The sequence below is a fragment of the Lolium rigidum genome, chromosome 5 (genome assembly GCF_022539505.1).
Source record: "Lolium rigidum isolate FL_2022 chromosome 5, APGP_CSIRO_Lrig_0.1, whole genome shotgun sequence".
Classification (NCBI taxonomy): domain Eukaryota; kingdom Viridiplantae; phylum Streptophyta; class Magnoliopsida; order Poales; family Poaceae; genus Lolium; species Lolium rigidum.
Window position 1 is genome coordinate 237,906,029 of NC_061512.1, and position 16,945 is coordinate 237,922,973.

General features: G+C 49.5%; 1 long non-coding RNA gene across 6 annotated transcripts; it reads right to left on the minus strand.

The window, feature by feature from the left end:
- Positions 1-2,172: 2,172 nt before the first annotated feature.
- LOC124658397 lies at positions 2,173-6,709 on the minus strand. Of its 6 annotated transcripts, none has more exons than XR_006989170.1 (6): positions 6,474-6,709; positions 6,209-6,365; positions 4,353-6,127; positions 3,814-4,048; positions 3,062-3,567; positions 2,173-2,646 (listed from the first exon to the last, which is right to left on the minus strand). It is a non-coding gene; the product is annotated as an uncharacterized LOC124658397 (long non-coding RNA). The 6 variants fall into 6 exon arrangements; XR_006989167.1 differs by having other exon boundaries at positions 3,062-3,234; positions 3,509-3,567; positions 4,353-6,365; XR_006989165.1 differs by having other exon boundaries at positions 3,509-3,567; positions 4,353-6,365.
- Positions 6,710-16,945: the final 10,236 nt, after the last annotated feature.

The following is a 16,945-nucleotide window of genomic DNA, read 5'->3' on the forward strand; positions in this document are numbered from 1 at the left end:
CCACCGTGAATGAAATTTGCTACAATGTAAAAAAAGAAAAATACTTGTATAATTGGGTTCAATTGTTATACAATATTGTTTCCACATACTAGAGAAATGCTTCCAACTATATACGGATTTGTTTCCATCACCAAGAGAATAGCTTCAAGGCCTACATTGGTTAGACAAATGCAGCCAACAAATAATATATTCCTTCCATCAAGAATAATTACATTTTAGTGCTTCCAACAAAATAACTGCTTCCTTAGAATTAATTACATTTTAATGCTTCCAAGGAAATGGAGAATATAGAGCTTCCAACTAAAAGAAAATTTGCTCTTGTCTAACAAACTATTTGCTTCCTCGGATGTTGATATGCTTCCTTTACTAATCACGTTTTGCCGCAATTGCTTCCGACGATCACTTCCTTCTTGCTTCCATGCAGCCTGGAGTCCTGACAACACAACCATTAGGTAGCTCCTAATTATCGATGCACTGAAATGATTTCACCAAGTCGAGAACTTTTGCGCCTCCGAGCAGACGAGCCTGATGTCATGGCCATCGGAGGTTGCCAGGCGAGAGGTGCTACGAGACAGATCTCTGCAACACATGCACCACCATCCTCGTCCTAGGACATAATCTGCATGTGCATCAGATCCTCTTCTCTTGCAATGATTTTCTGGAGAGAAACAAGTGGCAAAAATAATGGAGAGCATACAAGATGCATGTCAATTACGTGATCACCTCAGTGCTCATAGCTTGCCATAATATCGGAGATCCAGCGACGATGTCGTTCACGACCAGCCCCAAGGCTAAAACGCCTCTGACCCTGTCATGATTCATGCACTCCTTGGAACTGGCAAAGCCGCCACCGGCGATCAGGGATCCCCAAGACAATTCCCCCTGGCGGAACATCATGGAGTCGGCGCCAGAGATCGATGCAAGTGGAGGCGCGGGTAACAGCGCGGCGTCGGATAGGATGGTGCGGCGCTGCTGAGGGAGTTGAGGCACGGTGTTGTTTGTGGTTTGGAATGCGAGGATACTTTCCATGTTCTATGCCGCTGTCCCATGGCGCAGGATCTCTAGCGGGCAATGGAGGAGGTGTGGCCATTACCGGCACTTGAGAGCATCAAGAACTCGGGCCCAGAGTGGGTCCTGCAAGCCCTGGTTCAGGTGCCGGAGACGACGCGCATGATGATGCTGATGACCTGGTGGCGGGCATGGCATGTCCGTAACGAAGTGGTGCATCACAAGCCTGCGCCTCCAATTGAAGCGTCGCGGCGTTTCCTTTGCAGCTATGTTGATTCTCTGCTGGTCATCAAGCAAAATCCGTTGGCGGACCTAGTGAAGGGGAAGTCTACCATCTGCTATGCCGTGAAAGCGAAGCATGGGCGACAAGCTGATCTGACATCATCATCGAAAACCATCTCGGCACCCTGGGTTAGGCCCCCACCAGGATGGTCTAAATTGAACACTGATGCATCGTGGAGAGGGGAAGAAAGCAGTGGAGGTGCTGGAATGATCCTTCGAGATACGGCGGGTACCATAATAGGCTCAGTTTGCTGGTCCTTGGCCCCTTGTGGTAGTCCGTTGGAGGCGGAACTAAAAGCATGCATTCAAGGTTTGACACTGGCCATGCAATGGACGGACGAGCCGATCATAGTGGAGACTGACTGCCTTGAAACAATCCAGATGATCAACGATCCTGGTCCCAGTCGTTCCATCCTGGCAGCGCTGGTATATGAAGTGAAGTAGGCTGAGTGCACTGTGAGATCGTGTGTGTTTAAGCATACTAGCAATGAAGGGCGCGGCGGCACGCCGCGCTATGTGTTGGCCAGACGATGGTGAGTCTTGGCAGTGTTAAATACTTGTGGGTTTTAGTATTTTTTTTCTTTTTACAATTGTGTTTGTTCTGGCTTTACTTAAGGTGCAACGGATTTGTTGTTTAATTTTGTGTGACGTCTTTACATAGATCGATTTGGCTGGCAAAGGGCAGATGTTAATTGTGTTTGATGGTCGTATCTACAGGGATGGACATGCATTCTTGGGCTTGCTCCTTTTCCTAGTGGCAGTTAAGTTACAGTTTTGGGTGAGCGGACGCAACTATGTTGTAGTTTTGGAAAGTGAAGGCAACGTCTTAATGTTGGCGCGACGACACGCAACGATAAAAGACACAATTTAAATGCACGCCTCTTAGAGAGAATCGTTTTTCTTTCCCATTAATATTGCAAACCTCTTTCCTGTGTGACATTAGGTTGGCAGCGTATAGTAAAGCTAAACCTAATTTAGATTACACATAAGTACTTGAAATATTCGAAGGCTGCACATGGCCGTACATCTGAAGCCACTTTCTTTCAACGTACATTGATTTCACGCACACCTGACCAATATGGACATCTCGAGGCTAATTTGCACTGCTATATATTTGCAAAAAGAACCATTTACCTTAAAAAAACCATGTCCGTAGAGCAGATTTAAAAAATGGTAAAAACCATGTCCGTAGAGAAGATTTAAAAAATGGTTACATACTCAAGTGAATACCCTAGATCCATGAAATACGATAATTTTTACTCTCGTAATCTAATTGTTGTCTCTGATCATGTAGCAAGCTCCCATCTTTCAATCTGTAAAGCATGGCGCGTCAACATTATCCGCAACTCAATTCTCCTGCAGTGAAATAGAATTTTATTCAAACAGTGACCCAAAAGAACTCCCACATATATTCTGACCAGAGGCCCCGAAAAAGATTGAAAGCAAAGTCCATTATGTGTGTAACCGTTCTGATGAACATACACAAAACACATTATATTCTCAACACATATTGATCTTTTATGGGCTCGGTTACCACATTGATGACCATTGCTGAAGCAAAACAAAGGCAACCTCTAGTGAGAATACACTATGTCTATTTGCTTAGGAAATAAAACTATCTCCATTAAAAAGATGCCTATACTTGTAAGAGAACTACTTGGACAAATGTTCTGAAGAAAAATATTATTTTCTAAAAAGTAACATGAGTTCGGTAAGACAATAACTGCATTGTGTATGATGAATCATGTATATGCAAGATAACAGTTAATACCTTGCGGCACAGAAAAAGATGTATGCATGAAGTACGCAGCTATGTGACTCCTAGCAGCTTAACATCAGCAGACCTCATGCCGGAACACGAATGGTGTTGCACATGCAATCGACTTAAAATGTAGTACACGTAGCTGAGTTTTTTCTTGTCGTTGTTGTATTCCTCAAGATGATCTGCATGTATTATAAGTTTAAAACTTCTTTTCTAAGGGTCAAACTATGCATGAAATTAATCTGTAAAGATAAGCAATTCCGAAACAACGGAACAAAACATAAAGCTTAATCCCAATCATCGCTTCATGTTGTGATCGCTTGTCATATTTATGAAACTGCATTCTGCATTCACTTAGTTAAATACACAAATGATGTCTCGATCAAATCCATGGAACCTGGAACGGATGCAAGCAATTGAATGGTAGATTGATCTTAAAGAAGAAAATAACCTAACCTGCATTAGGCTCTGTGGTTGGGAAATTATATGGAATGTTTGGCAGGCAATCCAATCACCTGCACATAGAACAACAAATCAGTAATGTTGGGCTACAAATTAGTTATTAATCTGCAACTTAAGTCTGTCAGGCATAGAATAGATGAATCTGGATTCAATGGAAAACATATACGCATCATGAACATGAAACATATGATCGAAAAATTCCAGCAGATGGGGCCTAAATTATCAAAAATCTTAAAATATTGTTAAGATCTTCAAAACTAAGAGAATGTTTGGAGAGAAGATGAGGTAACGGCAATTACTCGAATTGGCATGGCGGAGCGGAGCCAGCGACAGTCAATACATGCCTCCAACAGCTCCCTAACCTCATAGTGGTGATACCTCTCCTCGGCATGCATCTTTTCTGTGGGTTGGGCCCTTGATGGCTTCACCCCAAAGTACAACCCGAGCGCGACAAATTCATGGGGAATGAGAGTACCAAGGTGAGACAGTGATCTTTTCACCCTAGCCATTAACAGCAGTAGCGCGTCCATATATCTGTCAAACAACAAGAGTACAGTAATGCAACAAAGGAAGTGAACTACTAAACTTGTCTGTGAGCTGAAATGTTGGAGAAACAAACATTCTCTTGTCTAATATAGAGAAAATTGTGAGTTGTGTTAAAAACATAAATCAGATAATTTATTCTATCTGCAATAAAAAACAGAAATATATCTATCCTGAAAATTAATGCAGATGGTGAGGAACAATCTGTCATCGGACATCACATCTAAAAAGTAAAGCCCAAGTCACGTTACATGATCTTCTATGGGAAAAAGGTCGACCCATAAGCGTGACTAACCTGGTCTAGCCAGGTGTACACCACGGATATGTCGTCGCCCGTCTCCTCAAGGAGTAGGTTCTTCATGGTGTGTGCGGCAGCAGGCTCCAGCAGACTTGCAACAGGATCAACCACCCATTTCAGTTGCCACTTGGCAATGCATGTGAACATCTTACAATGAAACTGAATGTCATATTCTTTTATCTGTGCAATCTGGCATGTGAGCATGTGTCCATTCGTGCTCCGCAGCTGTGATATCAGCGACGCCGACAGGAGGACCAGGCTAGCAGAAAGAACACACAGTAAGCCATTGAAAACGTCGATACCATGGCTCACAGTGCGCAATGGAGTTTCATACGGGCGAGTTCAGATGGTAGCAGGGAGTACACCGCCTGAAAATTTAGAACCATACGTTGTGGAAATAAAAAAAAGGGTGCTATGCTAGTTCTGTATATCCCAGGATTAGCTTATGCCAAGGTATGGTCAGAAACATGTATAGTTCTTACTGATACATGTTTTCATCGGGGTATGCTTCTTTTTAGCATTCTGTATACGCTAGATATAAACGAATTGATGAAAAACAAAAAAATCCCTTGACATAGAGCAGCATTGTAGGTTCAATTCCAAATGGTTTAGTTTATTTTGAATAAAACAATCAGAAAACGAATAAACGTAAGACAGGGAGAGTAGATGATTTTAAGGGTAACACACGATTGTGAAATTCAATATCTATTCCTTTCAAAGATGAGTACGATAAGACATGACATGGTAAATTGGCTTCCCATTGATAATTAAGAAGGCTTTCCTGATTGGCCTATTTTTTTGGGGTAGAACAAATAATACTAACTGTACGTCTATGCAATCCAGGATCTGAATCAGAATTTTCCAGTGTAAGGTGTGGGGTATAAAGCAGGGATTCTTCTTTCACTGACACATCTCTATGAGAATGACACATTCTGTTTTTTAAAATAACATCCACAATTCCAAATTAAAATCTCTGAGGACATGGAAATAAAGAGGTAACCTACTACTATTTTTTACACCATATAACTAATTGTGCCCCTTATACATGTGCAACATCAAGCTAGCTCTGCATATCCTTGGTTATATAGAACATTTATACCAAGAAAGAAGCATACATGGATATCATGATAATATAACCTACCTCCACCACCTCACCAAGAAAAACTTTCAATGTAGAAGGAAAGAAAACCTTTAAAAAATAATGATTGATTTTCCTTCTTCAATACTTAGCTGTATGAATTATTAGCATGAGTAACAAACACAAAATTAGGAAGAATACATAATACTACACACATGTGTCGATCAAGTCTAATGTACGTTTTTTGTTTTGTTTAGATGATTTATAAAAGTCATGTCCTGCAACACAACATAATATGACATCCTCTTCCTCATAAAAAAGCCTTTTTTTTTTGCAAATTCTCATAAAAAAGCCTTGAAAATCAAAGTATGCATCACATCCATAGAAGAAATATTTGATTGGCATGCACCAAGGTAAATAACCAAAGGAAAAAACATGTCATGGCTTAAATTACATAAGCTTCCCCAGATCACGGGACATGAAATCTGCATGTACTCAAGACTGGAAATTACATAAAATACTTCCCAGAACCCATAAATAGATGTTCATGTATATCTTGTGCACATCAATGAGCTTTTACGTCACTATGTATGTAATTAACTCTGTCACGTTATTTCTAAATCAATCTCAGTATCGAATAGCAACAACTGCTGAAGTGCTCAAGTAGCAGTAGTCATAACAGCAGTACATACATCTGTATCCAATTTAAGCTCAAATTACCAATGTGAACTATGGGAAAATCGAATAATCTGAACACAGTGGGAAGGAGACTCACCGAGCTGTATGCAAAATTGGATAGTCAGCACATAATTCTCACAGCCAAGGTGTGACATCTTCTATTAGGAAAACACATCACCTACGCAAATCACTTTATGCACCGTCAGTCCCGTGGTCAACGAAGCTGTTTCCATCCTTGCTGCATCCACTGCTGCCTGATAGAGATGGAGAGTGGTGAGACCCATATGGTAGAGGAAGGGGCCAAGATGAATCTACCAAGATCGGTCATGGAAAAGAGGAAGCTAAATTGGAGGATCGCATACCTGCGCACCGAATTGTCGACAGGTGGTTGCTGGCCTCCTCCCTCTGGTGTTGAGGTGGTTCCTCTCGCTCGAATCCGGCAGGCCCTGCGTGCTCCTGGCCTCGCCTTATCCGCTCTGGCCGTGAGCTCGGCCATGCGACCCCGCCACGAAGCTCCTCCCTCTGGCGCGCGAGCCTAGCCCTTTCTCTGCTCCGCGAATGAAACGCCACCGCCGTCACCCTCAGGCCTCTTCGCCTCTTCCCAAACTGCTGCCCGCCGGCGCGACACATCTCTGCGCCGGCCTCCGCCGCCGCGGCCCCTCGCCTCGGTCTCCGGCGTGCCATTCTCGGCCAACTCGCGCGGCTCTCTATGCGGTGGTGGTGGTGCTGCTCACGCAGCTTTGGAGGGAGACCTCGGTCAGGGTCCAGGGAGATGCTCCCATGGGAGACCGGCGGAGGTGCAGGCCGAAGGAGATGAGGGTGCTCCACCATCCATCTCAGGAGGGAGAGAAGAGGACGTCCATCTACTCATCCACGCCGCATCCAGCTCCTCCTCCGCTCCTCCTCTGCGCCTCCACCGGCTCTGATGGCGACCGGGATAATAAACCAGGAGTCCTGCACAGGAATAGATGTTGGGAAGTTTAGAACGTGTCAAGGCTGCCACGAATCAAGCAGCTACTCGAATTTTCTGCAGCTAGCACCGCTTTCTACAGCTAACAAAGAAACAAAAGGAGAATCTCAAAAAAAAAAAAAAAGAAACAAAAGGAAGAGACAAAACGTGTTAAATAGCAACATGTGAATACCGACAGATTGTGCAGCATCTACCCCACAAGGGCCCGCCACTGTTCAGTAGCATCACTGTTGTGGGTATACTTCATGGGTGTACCATCGACAATGCTTCAGATCCGCAAGCCGCGTGGCCTACGAGATGGTGATGAGGCATGTGGCCCATCGGGCGGCCCGATTCGTTGTCGATCATGAAGGAAGAAGTCCGGCCCGGGATCGATAGCTCGGATCCGTACCGACATTAGGAGTAACCCGGATCCATGGAGGCCCATGAGGAACCCGGATCCAGTACGACGTATATGGAAGGCGGATCCGTGATGTGCACGGCAAGATATTGTACCATAGTTAGGCTATCTGTAATCCGGCTAGGACTCTCCATGTAAACCCTAGATCCGTGCGCCTATATAAGCCGGATCCCGGGAGCCCTAGAGGCAGAACAACAACTCATTGTAACAACGCGAAAGCGCCCGGATAATTCCAGACAAGCAGCAGTAGGCCCTGTCCTCGTGCAGGTGTTCCGAAGCTGGGTAACTCGCGTACCACCGTCCCGTGAGCACTCCGCCCTATGGACCCTACCTCTTCTCTCCCTCGTGAGGATCCCTCCTCCGAGGTACCGTCGATTAGGCAACGACGGCTGGCGCCCACCGTGGGGCTCGCGGCGTCCGGAGGCCGGAACCGGGAGGGTTCCGCCATGGGAAGCTACGACGACACCATCGCCGTGGGGCGTGTCCTTTACGCCGGAAGTCCGCCGATCGTCCCTCCGGATGAATGTTGGATTCCGGCTAAAACCGACCCCGTCAAGCTCTCCATCGTCCCGGCTGGCGGCATACACATCTTCATCGGGGAAACCGTCGATTCCGACGGAAACCCACCGGTAAGTAGCGCCGACGCGACCGCCGCCGAGCAGGACGCGAGCCGCGAAGATCCGATCCGAGACGCAGGAACTTCCTAGCGAAGATTCCGCCTTAGATCTGAAAAAGTCAAAACCCACCCAATCCGCCCCTGAGCAAGAAATAACGGTGGAAGACCAATGCAGATCCGCCTGGGTCTCCCAGATGTTAGAAAAGCAAAGGTGTCACTTTGTGCACTTCTTGGCCCATACCGCCGGAACCGCCCCTCATGAAGCCGGAGCTGGTCCCGAGCAGGTCGAGGCCCCGGAAAACAACGCTGCTCCGGATCAGCAAGAGGCTGTCGGAGAAAGCGGAACTCCGGACAAAGAATCGATTTTGGGAAATCTAAGCCCAATTTCCGGAGACACCCAATCCATGGACACTGAAGAGTTCAATCGCAAGGTGAAGGAACTCGGATACGGTGAACAGCCTGAAGTTGATTCCGTCCAGCCAAAGCGTGTACTTGCAATCGTTGCGGCGCTGGGAGAAAACGGATCAGAAGAGGCAGGCACCCAATCCGACCCCCAGCCATCCCGTCACGGATCTCCAATGTCGCGGGAGCGGCCCCGTAAGGATTCCTCCTCGGAAAGCCTCCTGTCGCCTGAAGAGATGGTCGCGCAAGCGGGCATGGATGCAGTTTATCGCTCGGATATCCTTAACAAACCCATCACTCCTGAAGACTTAGAAGCTTTGGAAGCTAAGAGAGTGGAGCTGCTGGCTACAGCCCAAGAAGTTTAAGAACACCGCAGCCGCCATGCTCGGAGGAAAGGAAGCACGCCGCAGCTTTTGTGGAAGACTTCATCCAGCCGTGAGCGAGGAGGTGGACGAAGGACCGGCGAAAGTCAAGGAACTCCGAAAGCATTGGGAGGACAAGATCGTTGAAGCTGATCGAGAGGTAGAAAAGGTCCGGCGTGAGCTGATAGCTCCCCGCAGGATCACCTTCGCAACTCCAACGGAGCAGCAGCCATTCGCAACCCCAAAAGACAATATGACGAAAGCTGCAGAAATCTTGAAGAAAAACAACGAGGAGATTGACATCGACTACGTTCGCACGTTCGTCGCTTCAGCGGTGAAACAGCAGAGCAAGGCAGACACTTCGCGCAAGTTGGAATCTAACCCGGAGCATTGCGTCTCCACTGCGCGAAGGACGCCCACGACAATCGCCATCGAGATGACGAATCGCGAACCGGATCCTCGGAACGCAGAAGGAAAACCAGGGAACACCCAAATCCGATCCCCGTACCATCAAAGACGCCGCCGTCAGATCCGAGAAAGGGAAAGGATGCAATGTACTCTGGACGAGACAAGTACCGCAACCCCTCTCCTCCGCCTAATGGTTACCCGCGTCCCCTCGCCGCCGTAGTCCGGCTCGGAAACACCAGGCCTCAAGGGCATGGTGGAATTGTTATCCGCGACAACGTGCTGCCTTCCGTAAACCGGAACAGGGAGCGCACGCCGGAACCTCGCCGGAATCACAACAACGATCGTGAGCCCGAGCCTAGGAGGAGCCGAATGAGGAGCGCGACCCGGAGCCCCGCCGGAGCCGGAACGACCGGGGCAGCCGGCGTCACGGCGAAGGCAGCCACGAGAGCCGGAGCCGGCACCGGGAGGGCCGGGGAGAATCTGAAGGCGGAAGCAAGAAGTCGGATCGGCCCCCTCGCGGATCTCCTCACCACCACCTAGCGGTGGCGGCGGAGGTGGAGGCGGAGGCGGTGGCCGGAGATCTCGCTCTCGCTCACAGTCCCCCCGTCACGGCTCGCGCGACGCACGGGAACGCCTCAACGAATACAGAACCGACTACATCGGACCGAAGTGCTTTGGCAGGATGATTCGAGAGGAACCAAAGCCACGGAGCTCCCTCAAGCTACCCGGAAATCTGAAGCATTATGATGGCACCGAAAGGCCGGATACTCGGATTGAGGATTACTACAATGCGAGAACCTTTGCCGGAGGAACCCCTAATATCGCCCGCCGCATGCTCCGGCTTGTACCTTGTAGGGCCAGCCCGGATCCGGCTCGGTGACCTCGAGAAAAACTCCATCTTTTGCTGGTTTGACCCGAAGACCGCTTTCGAGAAACACTTCGTGGGCACCTACAAAAGGCTCGCCACGGCAAGCGACCTACAAGCTTGTATCCGGAAGAAGGGAGAATCCTCAAGAAACTTCCTCACACGATGGTTGGCATGCGAGAACGAGTGCGAAAACGTCGACCACACCACCGCCATGTACGCCTTCATCGGTGGACTGCAGAGAGGAGGATTGCTCGAGGCATAAGCTCACATGTTTGGCTAACGCCAATAAACCGACTTTGGATGAGATGATCTCCATTGCCGGCGACCACACCGCCGCCGATGACGACGCAGGCGGTGATATCGCAGCTACGAGCAATCCCCCTGCACCAACAAAAGAAGAACCGTGATAACGGCAACAACAGACGGCCATAAACGCAAAAACCCCGATGACCGGAAGAGTGGCGGATCCGACATGGTCGCCATGGCGTTCCAACGCGGAGGTTCGAGGAGGCGGAAGAGGACGCGGCCGTGGAGGCGGAGCCGGCGGGGGTCGGCAGCATGGCACCGAAGTCACGGCTGGCGGATCCCGCGCCCCGCAAACCTACGAGGAATACGAGAGACATGCCCTGCCTGGCCCATTTGGATCCGGCTACAGGGAAGTCCACTCACACCAACCGCAACTGCAAGTGGGTCAACGACCTAAAAAACGACCCGGAGGCAGGATACAAGCGCGCCCGGAAGCACCGCCCACGCGGCAAAGGTGGCAAGGGCAAGAACAAGGACAAGGAGGAGGACAGTTCCGAGGCGATGGACGAGGATGATAACTCGCCGGATCCCAAAGCCGGATCCGCGAGTAAATCCAACCCCTTCGAGAAAAAGAGCGTGGGGGCTTACCACACCTTCCTCGGAACCCCAACGATCCGCGCTACAAAGTCGGCTACCCGGATCCCGAACGCCACGGTTCCGGGCCGTGCCGCAGTATGTCAGGTGGTCGGAAGTTCCGTGCACATTTGACAGGGAGGATCATCCCGCCATTGTGCCAAAAGAATACTACGCCTTGGTTGTAAGTCCCCGCATAGACGGGTATGACTTCTCCAAGTGCCTCATGGATGGCGGAGCCAGCTTGAACATCATGTACCTGGAGACTCCGGAGCGGATGAACCTCACCAAGGAACAGCTCAAACACAGCAACACTGAGTTTCACGGCGTGGTTCGGGTAAGAAGGCGAACTCCCTTGGCAGTATCACACTTCCCGTGGCTTTCGGCGATGTTCACAATTTCCGCGAAGAAAAGATCACGTTTGAAGTTGTGCCCTTCAAGAGCTCCTACCACGTCATCTTCGGCAGGCCCACCTACCACAAGTTCCACGCAAGAGCGTGCTATATCTACAACAAGCTCAAGATTCCGGGTCCTAATGGTATGATCACCATAACCGGAGACTACAAAAAGGCTCACGAGTGCGAGTTGGGCGAAGCCGCCTTCGCGAGTCCGTCATATCCGGAGAAGAGCTGAAAGGCTACAGAGCCGCGGTGGATCCGACTGAGATGCAAACCACCAAGAAGCAGATCTCCGAACACAAAAACTCCTTCAGGGCCGCGATAGAGACCAAGAAAGTCAACTTCAAGGAAGGCGACGATTCCAAGCAAGTCTCAATCGGAGCCAATATGGACCCCAAATAGGAAGACGCGCTCGTCGAGTTCCTCCGCGCTAACATGGATATCTTCGCATGGCAACCTTCTGACATGTCCGGAGTACCAAGGGAACTCGCCGAGCACTACCTCAATATAAACCCGGGGGCTAAACCAGTGAAGCAAGCTATGCGACGCTTTGGAGATAAGAAGCGCCGCGCCATAGGAATGGAACTAGCAAAGTTACTAGAAGCAGGTTTTGTAATAGAAGTTATCCACACCGATTGGGTCGCGAATCCCGTCCTTGTACCCAAAAAGAACACTGAAATACTAAGAATGTGCATCGATTACTCTGGCGTGAACAAGCACTGCCCGAAGGATCCATTCCCCTTGCCACGCATTGACCAAGTCATTGATTCGACGGCGGGGGCGGAACTTTTGTGTTTTCTTGATGCGTATTCCGGGTATCATCAGATCCGGATGAAGGAATCCGACCAAAAGGCGACTTCATTCATTACCCCGTTTGGTACTTACTCGCTATGTTACTATGCCCTTTGGTTTGAAAAACGCAGTGCCACCTACCAACGTACGATGCGGCGGTGCCCGAAGGACCAAATTGGCCGGAACGTGCACGCCTACGTCGACGACATCGCGGTCATGACCCGGAAAGGATCCGACTTGATCGGCGACCTCACGAAACCTTTGAGAATCTCCGTCGGTACAAGATGATGTTGAATCCGCCGAAGTGCGTCTTTGGCGTGCCAGCCGGAAAACTCCTTGGCTTCATAGTCTCTCGCGAGGCATTGAGGTTAACCCGGAAAAGATCAAGGCAATCCTGTGTATCAAACGGCCAACTTGTCTCAAAGATGTGCAACGACTAACCGGGTGTGTCGCAGCAATCGATAGGTTTGTTAGCCGTCTTGGCGAGAAGGCGCTACCTCCGTACAAGTTACTGAAGAAAACGGACAAATTTGTCTGGGACGACGCAGCTGACGCAGCTCTTCGAGGGTTGAAGGAAATACTTACCTCCCCACCTATCTTGGCAGCCCCAGCAGAGTCAGAGCCAATGCTCCTTTACATGGCAGCTACCAACAAAGTCATCAGCCTCGTCATCGTGGTGGAGCGAAAGGAAGAAGGTCATGAATATGACGTCCAAAGACCTGTCTACTACATAAGCGAGGTGTTGACGGAGTCAAAGCAAAGGTACCCTCACTTTCAGAAGCTAGCTTATGGAGTTTTCCTAGGCAGCCGGAAGCTGAGACACTACTTCCAAGAGCACCCGAGAATGGTGGTGAGCAAGCCTCCGCTGTCAACAATTCTCAACAACGCTGACGCAACAGGACGGACGGCCAAATGGGGCATCGAATTATCCGCCTTCGACATCGCTTACAAGCCAAGGACTGCGGTAAAATCCCAAGTCTTGGCAGATTTCGTTGCAGATTGGACGAAGCTCCGGATGCAAGTCCGGAGCCGGAACCGGAGACATGGGTCATGCACTTCGATGGATCCAAGCGACATCAAGGCTCGGGAGCCGGAGTCACCCCGAAGTCCCCTACCGGAGAAGAACTGCAAGACGTTCGCGCGATCCACTTTGAAGCTATAAACAACATGGCGGAATATGAGGCTCTACTACACGGTCCGCGCATCGCTAAGGAAATCGGGATCAAGCACATCATATGCTCGTGGAGATTCCGACCCGGTGGCACAACAAGTAGCCGGAACATGGAACGCCGGAAACTCCGTCATGGCGGCCTACGGAGACGAAGTTGATGAGATCGCCAAGTGCTTCCTCGGATACGAAGTCAAGTACGTCAGGAGAGACGATAACACAGCGGCAGACATGCTATCCAAGCTCGGATCCGGCAGGAAGCAAATTCCGCCCGGCATTTTCCTGGAGCATCTCCGGATACCCTCAGTTAAGGGCGCTAACCCGGAAAACCCAGAGGTGGCAGTGTCTCCGGCTAGGGAAGTGATGGCTATCATTCCGGCTTGGACACAGCCTTTCCGGGATTACCTCATCGATCAGAAGTTGCCTGAGGACGAGGTCCTCGCAAGACAGATCGTCAGACGAGCAAGAACCTATACAATAGTTGATGGACAGCTCTACAAACGAAGCGCAGCAGGGGTATTCCTAAAATGCGTCTCCAATCAAGATGGCATTGAGATCCTCAGAGAAATCCACGCAGGGGATTGCGGGCATCATGCCGCTCCCAGATCACTCGTTGCAAAAGCTTTTCGGTTAGGGTTCTATTGGCTTACAGCTAAAGAAGATGTCGACAAAATAGTCAAGACCTGCCGAGGTTGTCGGTACTACGCTACTCAACCAAACGCTCCGGCCCAAGAGCTGAAGACCATACCTATCACCTGGCCATTTGCGGTCTGGGGGCTCGATATGGTTGGTAAGTTAAAAAGATCGTCCCCTGGCGGTTTTGAATACCTCCTGGTCGCTGTTGACAAGTTCAGCAAGTGGATCGAGGCTAAGCCAGTGAGAAAAGCCGATGGTGCTACGGCACTAAAATTCGTCTGCAGCCTCGTGATGAGATTCGGCATCCCGCACAGCATAATTACAGATAATGGCACAAACTTCGCTCAAGGAGAGTTGAGGGATTATTGTGAAACAATGGGGATACGGCTGGACCTTGCATCTGTGGCTCACCCACAATCCAATGGTCAGGTTGAAAGGGCTAACGGCCTAATATTATCAGGAATTAAACCGCGCCTTGAAGAACCGTTGCGACGAGCAGCCGGAGCTTGGGCTGATGAGTTGGAAGCTGTTTTGTGGAGTTTACGAACCACCCCTAACAGATCAACAGGGTTTACCCCATTTTTCCTGGTATACGGATCCGAAGCCGTGCTTCCCTCCGACATCATCCACGATTCACCGCGAGTTTCCGCCTACAATGAAGAAACAGCTGATGAGGCCAGACAGCTATCTGTGGACCTGATCGAGGAAGCTCGGAACTTAGCTGACCAGCGATCCGCCATCTACCAGCAAGGCTCCGACGCTATCACGGCCGTCGAGTTCGGAAACGCTCCTTCATGGCAGGAGACCTGGTCCTCCGCCTTCGACAGGTGAAAGACCATAAGCTGCAAGGGAAGGACCCTTCGTCGTTAGCAAAGTGCTTCACAACGGATCGTACTACCTTGTCGATTTCCGCGAGCTGAGGGATAGACCTGCTAATTGGCACCGGAAACGCAAGCGTGAGGATCCGGATGACATCTACGATGAAACAGATCGCCCTTGGAATATCGCACAGCTACGTTCTTTCTACACTTAGCACATTTTCTCTGAGTTACAAAACTGTAATAGTTATACATGATCAATGAAATAAAGCTTATGGTTCACTCTTTGAGTCTTTTACCTCCTTTACTTGTTCATTTTTAGATCGTGTATGTTTTCCGACTAAAACCGCAGAGCTGGATTTTTCCGCCTAGGCGTGTGTAAAAGTTATGATTTTCAAAAATCGTCCTTTAGGACGTAAGCTTAAGTTTTCTGATTAAGTTGTTGTCTGTTGCGAACTCGTGGATTCCTAGTAGCGATTTCCGGCACCTATGCTTGGGGGCTTGTTTCCGCGGTTATTGACGGATTGCCATTGGGCTTCGTCGCCGCTGGCGAGCGTTTCCGGCTAAGGTTTTCCGGCTCGCGGAAGGTCAAGCGGGCAAGCCGGAAAACAACGAAGTCAGCACTTGCTTTCCGACATAAAACGAAACATGCGCATAATATTAACGGATAGCAGGATAAGTGTTTCCGCCCCATGCATAATCGTTTGTTCCTAGCTACTTAAGAATTTAAGTCTTATTACAAACCCACTCTGGGGCCAAAATGATGCAATTTGTCTCATTGTTTAAAACAGGAACTCTACTCGGAGTCCTCCTCTTCGCATTGCCGGTAGGTGGAGCCGTCGTCGTCGTCATCGGATCCGGCTCGGAGTCGTCACCAGAATTTCCTCCGGAATGCTCGCCGCTTGACCCGGATCCTTCCCCATAATACTCCGGCTCACCCGCTTCTTCCTCTGCATCGGAAAATCCTTCGGGCAGATCATGCTTGTTATACCAGAACGAGTGATCCACTCGCCTGACAAACAGCTGCTCGTAGCCTTCGGTTTCCGCGAGGAGGGTGCCCATGTCGGAATCCCTGGGGGCTCCGCGTGCAACATCCGCCAGGTTGAGCGAGGGGAAGTGAGCCTTGCAGGTGGCCAAGACTAGGGAGGCGGCTCCGCGTGCTGAAGACTTCTACCAGTCCTTGATGAAATCCGGCACCTGTTGCATAAGTTTGGTCATCGTATCGATGACTGTGGTTTTGGCCTTCTTCAGAGACAGAGCCGTGGCGATTCCGCGACAGGCTTCAAATAGCGCATCAATTGAACTCCGCGCTTCATCGTATGCTTCCGTCCTCTTAAGGTTTGACTCTTTTGACCATTCAAAGCCAAGGCTTGCTGTGGAGAGGTTCAGTTCCGTTAGAGAGGAAAACATACAAGATGGACGGCGCAACGACACGGAAAAATGCTTACGGAAGATAAGTTTGTCAATGGCCTCCGCCTCCTCCTCCAGAACTCTGTTCTTGGATATCACGGAGAGCACGCGGCCCTGGCTTTTCTCCAGTTTGTCAATCAGCTCCGCCTGGTCGTGGGCATGCTTCTCGGAGAGCACTTTCCTCGCCTCAGTCTCCTTCCTAGAGGATTCTTGAATGAAGGCTTTGAGGGACTCGTTCTCCGCCTCAAGCACCTTGACTTTAGCGGAAAGCTCATCGAACGAGGAGTGCTTGGCAGTTTCTTCTGAAGGCAGAGAGTTGCACATATTATGCATCCTGAACAACTATGTCAGCACAAAAAGTGAAGACCCGGATCTCGTACCTTGAAGGCGGGTCTCAAGCAGCTGGATAGCCTTTTGGCTGTTTTCCGCATTCTGGCGCAGCCCCTCGATCTCCGTGATTTGCTCTAGCACGTGAATGCGCAGATCTTCGTGCAATTTCCGCGTGGTCTGCGAAGCAGCAAGGAGTTAGCCGGATATTTAAAATCTTGGGGGCTAGCGAGGAATTCAGTCTTTGAGGTATAAAAATTTCAAATTTCCGTCTAAGGTACATTCTGGGAAAGCATCGGCTAATACATGTTACTCGGAACTATATCACCCAATGCTTGGGGGCTAGTATTACCTGCCGCACTTCCTTGTGCTTGGCGAAA